Consider the following 6,888-nt stretch of genomic DNA (forward strand, 5'->3'; position numbering starts at 1 on the left):
TACCTTTGCTGGAGCTTGAAAACCTCTCCTGCAACAGGTTGTCACTCAATTCCTATGGGCTTTTTTCCCTCAAATACTTGACACTAGGCTGGTATTTGACAGTACTTCAGCGGATTCTGGATGGGCAGACACTGTAAAGGTTTACACAGATTTAAATCCAACATTGTTTCTGGGAACACATTTGACATTGATTGAAATAAATGGGGTAAATTCAGTCGAAAATTTTTGGAAACACTTATGGATTCTGATGCTAGGTTTGGTCTCAGCTGGGAAGACTGCAGTTCTGTACAAACTCAAACTGGGTCAGCCTGTCAGTACTATCCTGACTGTAGGCTTCAATGTGGAGACAGTGACTTACAGGAATATTTGTTTCAACGTCTAGGATGTAGGTGGTCAAGATAAGATCCAACCTCTTTGGAGGTATTCTTACACATGTACCCAGGAATTGATCTTTGTGGTGGACTGTGCTGACAGAGACCGTGTTGACAAAGCCAGGCAAGAGTTCTACATCCATCATAAATGACAGAGGATTTTATGAAGGGCTAACCTGGCTAACTTCTAATTACAAAACCTCTTGAGCACAAAGATCAAACTTCACAGAGATGCTGCAAGAAAACGAAATTCCAACCTGGTTGCTTTCAGCTTGCAACAGTTAGAGTGGAATTGGTTCAAAGAAAAGTTGCTTTTAACAGTACAGCAGGAATGGCTAGACCAGTATAAAGTCAAGCTCCCCCTATGATTTGCTTAAAGCAGCAATATTATCACAGTTAACTTCTATTGTAGGTGGGCTTTGACTATATCTAAAGTTCAGTTTTTTCCATTTTGACTTGATTAATACCTGGCAGTCCAGTAAAAGTGCTTATGTTACATTCAATAGATAAGCTATAGGATACATTGGGTGAATACTACTGCTTATAAAGAACTTAAGATTGCTAAAAAGCAACTATATACAGTAGTTTCTTTTATTCACCTCAGTTTCCAAATGTTTAAACATCACACAATGCTCAAAAGTTTAATTCAGTAATACTGTGGTTACATTATAGTAATAAGTCTTGTGTTTATTTTAGGATATATAAAAATACTTAAACCTGCATCACAAGGAATATGCAGGTTTTGAGACCATAGATTTGATATCAGATTTGATATCATTGCTTAATAATGACAGTGATAGAAGTACATGTCCTTATAAATTAAACAACTGAAGTTTACTAGTTGTGACGAATCATTTTGAAAAACCTTTACTGACACTGATATGTAATAACCTATTGAGTTAGAAACAGTATGCTGTGGTAATGCTACTGTTTTACTAGACTCAAGAGTGTGAAATGTAAAAAAAGTACTACAGCAGGTATACTTAATAGTTTGCTCATGAATGTTCTCTGTAATTCATAAAATAATGTGAAATTGTAACAGTAATAAACTGGGAGATTGCATAATCGGAAACAAATTTAATATACCTCATAACTGAAATTCGAGGCTGTCGCTGAGTTCCCTGTTAATTATAATCCACAATTGATTATTTGAACAGTGTATTTGATTACATCAATGGGGAATGGGCCTGGAGCAATTACTGAACCCGAGAGTATGAGTCCAATTGTAAGAACTAAAAAGCTATGGTAGGAAGAACATGGAGAGACAATATAAAATAAAGGGAACAATTTTAAAGGGGGTGCAGGAGCAGACGGACCTAGGTGTATATGTGTATAAGTCATTAAAGGTGGCAGGACAGGTGAGAGAGCAGTTAATAAAGCATACAGTATCCTGGGCTTTATTAATAAGGGCATAGAGTACAAGAGCAAGGAAGTTGTGTTAAACTTGTATAAGACTCTAGTTCGTCCCCAGCTGGAGTATTGCATCCAATTCTGGGCACCGCACTTGAGGAAAGATGTGAGGGCATTGGAGAGAGTTCAGAAGAGATTCATGAGAATGGTTCCAGGGATGAGGAATTTCAATTATGAAGATAGATTGGAGAAGTTAGGACTGTTTTCCTTGGAGAAGAGAAGGCTGAGAGGTGATTTGATAGAGGTATTCAAAATTATGAGGGGTATGGACAGAGTAGATAGAGAAAAACTGTTCCCACTCGTGAAAGGATTGAGAATGAGAGGGCACAGATTTAAAGTATTTGATAAGAGAAGCAAAGGTGACATGAGGAAAAACTTCTTCACGCAGTGCGTGGTTAAGGTCTGGAATGCGTTGCCTGAGATTGTGGTGGAGGCAGGTTCAATTGAAGCATTCAAAAGGAAATTAGATAGTTATGTGAAAAGGAAGAATGTACAGGCTTATGGGGAGAAGGCAGGGGAATGGGACTGAGAAATTTGCTCCTTCAGAGAGCAAGTGCAGACATGATGGGCCGAATGGCTCCTTCTGCACTGTAAACAATTCTGTGATTCTGTGAGTATAAACCAGATCCTAAAGGAACTCTGTTGTAGTTACCTAATGACTGTCATGAATTTGAGTTTACCTGGAACTGTGTGTTAATGTGTTCCAAAGGTTACTTCGTGCAGTCTTTACATAGTTTAAACTCGGCTGTGGTAACAACAAAAAAGGGACACTGCATATTCTTATAATAGCAGTGACACAATAATTTCACATTCGTCATTCAAACAATCACGTTCTTTTGTTCCAAATGGTGTGTTTGATACATGCATCGTCTGTCATTGACAGTTGCTATGTTACAATTCAATGGATTGGACCAAATCCTAAAAGGACTTTGCTATGGCTTATTTAACTCTATTTATTGAATGCAGGGATATATTGGTTATGAAGGACCTTGGTAGTGCTACTGCAACTAAGAAAATATTGCCCCATTTGCATAGAGTTAATTTCTTTGTTGAATATGCATTTTTTTAAAATCCTAGAGTGGTGCATTTGAGCATTAACACAATGTGGCACACAGTAATAAGATGCAGGATCTGTATCCACCTCGACTGAGCTCCTAAACTCAGCATTGTCACTGTAGGGAGGCACCAAGGAGGAGAAGGCAGAGAATAGCATAAAATGAAAAGGAAAGTTGTGCCTGGGTTGCTCAGCCTGCTTCTTGGCACCTGGTAGAGGAAAGACCATGATCAGTGGCCTTTGATCCTGTTCCAGGTACGTTAGGAGCAAAATGGTTGTAACCAATTCTAGAGCTTCAGGCCAGGGAGTGCGTAACACCGTTCGGGTGGTGGTGAAGGACAATGAAGGAGGTGCACCTGTTGACTGCACCTTCTTCATTAAGAAAATCCTTATTGATTGCTGTACATTCCAAGCTACAGATATATTCCACCTGCAGGACATCCCCAGCAGTGGATATTTCGATGTGACGTTCAAGAATGTGGCGGGATGCATCAGGTTTCTGAAGGTGTTCAAGGAAAGGGAAACCAGGTACCGCTGTCGATCCGCACAGTGGAGCCATTCTTCACGTTGCCGTCGCAACGTGACTGGGTGGTGACAATCCACCTCTACAACCCCCATGTTCCTGTCGTGGATGTACTCACCTTCCTTGCATGGTACGTTGAGGTGGCTGGCAGCAGCACTGATGTCAAGGGCCCATTTGGAATTTGGACCAGTAAGCGGCAGGTCAGGGTGACCTTGAAGGTCGATGCCAATGGAGCCATCATCCATCCCCCCTCCAGTTTCGCTATCATGGGAAGTTGAGGCTTCTTGGTCTATGCGAGTAGCCGCGGAACGCACCATGCAGTTGGGCGGCGCCGTACCACCTATCCTTCGTGGAGCAGTTTCTGCGGAAAAACACCTTTGACCACCGGTCCATCAGGCAGTGGTCTGCACGGAATGTCCTCAAGGCCCTACGGGAAAAGGAAACGGTGGATCCTGTCGGATGGTTCCCCGAGCAGACCGTCAAAGTCATTTGGCGGAATGCCTCATCACCAGAACTTTCAAACAAGCACCAAGACGTAGCTTGGCTGGTGGTGAGAAGGGCCCTCCCCGTCAGATCCTTCATGCACACCCGAAGTCTCGCCCCCTCCGCACAGGGCCCTCGCGTTGGCTGTGGTGGGGAAGAGACGGTCGCCCACCTCCTCCTGGAATGTGCCTTTGCAAAGCAGGTGTGGAAAGAGATGCAATGGTTTTTGTCAAGGTTCATCCCAAGCAGCTCTGTAACACAGGAGTCTGTGCTCTACGGGCTGTTCCCAGGGACGCACACCGAGACAAACATCAACTGCTGCTGGAGGACTATCAATTCGGTGAAAGACGCCCTTTGGTCTGCCCGAAACTTGCTGGTCTTCCAGCGCAAAGAGTTGTCCACCACCGAATGTTGCAGACTGGCACATTCCAAGGTCCAGGACTACGTGCTGAGGGACGCACTAAAGCTTGGGGCAGCCGCAGCAAAGGCTCAATGGGGAAAGACCACAGTGCAAGGTTCCCCCACCAAGCTGGACTGAGGGGCTGGATCCATGGGAAACCCCTCGAACTGTATCGTTAATATTCTCAATTGCTGTAAATGTAAAACTGTAATTGACATGACAATTGTGAAACGGAAGGGTTGGGAAGAAACTCATGACAGTATTGAAGGAAACTGATCTCCCTTGCAATGTTTGTATTTTTTGGTGCTGTTTGGAAACTGTTTGGCAATGTAATTTTTACAGATTTTTATGAATAAAGTATATTTTGGAAATTAAAAAAAAGTAGCCCAGAGTTTCTCGGCCTTTTGGCTAAGATCAAGTGTAGTATCTGTTCTTATCAGTGCTTATTTGATTGAGAAGAGACCATGATCATTGCCTTTTGATCCTGGGGAAGCTTTGAGTAAAATGGCTATAACCAATTTTCGAGCTTCGGGCCAGGGAGTGCGCAACACCGTTCGGGTGGTCGTGAAGGACAAGGAAGAAGATGCACCGGTCGATCGCACCTTCTTCATCAAGAAAATTCTCTTCGATTGCTGCGGATTTCAAGCGACGGACCTCTTCTGCCTGCAGGATTTCCCCAGCAGTGGATACTTCGACGTGACGTTCCGGAACGTGGCGGGATGCATCAAGTTCCTGAAGGCGTTCAAGGAGAAAGGGGACCGGGCTCCACTGTCGATCCTCACAGCGGAGCCGCTCTTCACGCTTCCATCACAACGGGACCGGGTGGTGACGATTCACCTCTACAACCCCCATGTTCCGGTGGTGGATGTACTCACCTTTCTCGCCAGGTACGTCGAGGTGGCCGGCAGCAGCACTGATGTCAAGGACCCCTTTGGGATCTGGACCAGCAAGCGGCAGGTCAAGGTGACCTTGAAGGTAGATCCCAGTGGAGCCATCATCCACCCTCCCTCCAGCTTCGCTATCGGGGGAAGTCGAGGCTTCTTGGTCTACGCTGGGCAGCCCAGAGTTTGCCGCACCTGTGGCAAGTCTGGTCACATGGCAGCCAACTGCAGCACGGTTGTTTGCAAGAACTGCAAGGAGGAAGGCCATCAGACCAAGGACTGTAAGCAGACTAAGTGTTGCAACTTGTGCGGTGCGGCAGGCCATCTCTACAAGACCTGCCCCAAACGTTGTCTCAGCTATGCTCAGGCGGCAAGGTCCAAGGAATGGCCGGGCGAAGGTTCGACGAAGGCGTCCGCTGTTCGAAAGGAGACCAGCAACCTTCTCCGCAGTGAGGAACTTCAACCTGAGAAGGAAGGGGAGGCGGCTGAAACCAACGACCCAGCACCTACCCAGCGCCCGGAAACCCCTCCTCCACAGACAGAATCAATGGAGGAGGAGGCAGCAGATGGACAAACAGGTCAGTGGCAAGTGGTCCAGAGGAAAACCACAAAGAAAAAACATCCCAAAGCCACCACCCAAACCAGTGGCAAGAGGAGGCTCTCTTCTGAATCAGACTGCAACAACTCCTCTTCACTGGACGGGGAAATGCTGGAACGACAGCCCCTTCAAAAGAGGCGGCAGAACTCCGAGATGGATGATAAAGCATCCCAGCCCCCGGGCACTGGAAGCTGTGATGGGCCCGGCGTGCCCCAACCCCAATTCCCCACACGTAACGACGTGGCCAACGCCTCTCAGCTCTGCGACACCGGGAGCAAAGACATGTCTGGCGCACCTGAGCTCCGGGAGACCGGGAGCTGTGATGTTTTCGAGGAGGAACAGATGGAAGCAGCTGAGGACAACCCAATGCTCTCTGCCTACAAGACCCCCCCGATGTCACCCGAGCGGCACAAACCCTGCATGAAAAATCAGGAGGGGTTTCTGAGCCCAACCAACGTGAAACTGCTTGCGCATACGATGGGTATGCAGGAACATCCCTAAGGGGAAGGACTGGGACTAGCGAGGACAAATGGTATGGGAAGCAACAACTAATTTTTGGTAAAAAATGGGTATAAGAATTGCTTCCATTAATGTGCGTAGCATTAAATCTACTACGCGATGTGTTTCAACCTTGGATTACCTTGCCAAGGTCAAAGCTGACCTACTGTTTCTGCAGGAGTGTGGAATACCACACCTCAGCACCTACAGGCAGTGGTCGCGATGGTGGTCCCACGGGCCATCGATCTGGTCGGGGGGTAATGACTGCCGTTCCTCCGGCCTGGGTATTCTGCTGCGGGGAGGTAACTTCACCATCTCCGAAGTTAAGGAGGTGGTGGGCGGCCGCTTCCTCGTAGCAGACGTGATGTACAACAACGCTCCGCTCCGGTTGATCAACGTGTACGCCCCGTTACAACGCAGCGAGCGGCTGACCGTCTTCCAGAAGCTCCCACTGCTGCTGGCGACGTCCAGGCCGGTCATCCTAGGCGGTGACTTCAACTGCATCATCGATGCGGCTGGACGATCCGGCAGTGACGACAGCAAAATGGACGCTACATCCAGATTCCTAATAGAAACAGTTAAGGATGCCAAACTGCACGACGTCTTCAGCAAACCTGCAGACGGAGCACAGCGCAGATACACATGGTCAAGATCGGACGGGTCTACCCGT

At 46.8% G+C, this 6,888-nt stretch overlaps 1 pseudogene; it reads left to right on the forward strand.

The window, feature by feature from the left end:
- Positions 1–4,629: 4,629 nt before the first annotated feature.
- LOC137376833 (U2 spliceosomal RNA) lies at positions 4,630–4,738 on the forward strand (annotated as a pseudogene).
- The last annotated feature ends 2,150 nt before the right edge of the window (positions 4,739–6,888 follow it).

The sequence above is a fragment of the Heterodontus francisci genome, chromosome 13, assembly GCF_036365525.1.
Source record: "Heterodontus francisci isolate sHetFra1 chromosome 13, sHetFra1.hap1, whole genome shotgun sequence".
Lineage (NCBI taxonomy): Eukaryota > Metazoa > Chordata > Chondrichthyes > Heterodontiformes > Heterodontidae > Heterodontus > Heterodontus francisci.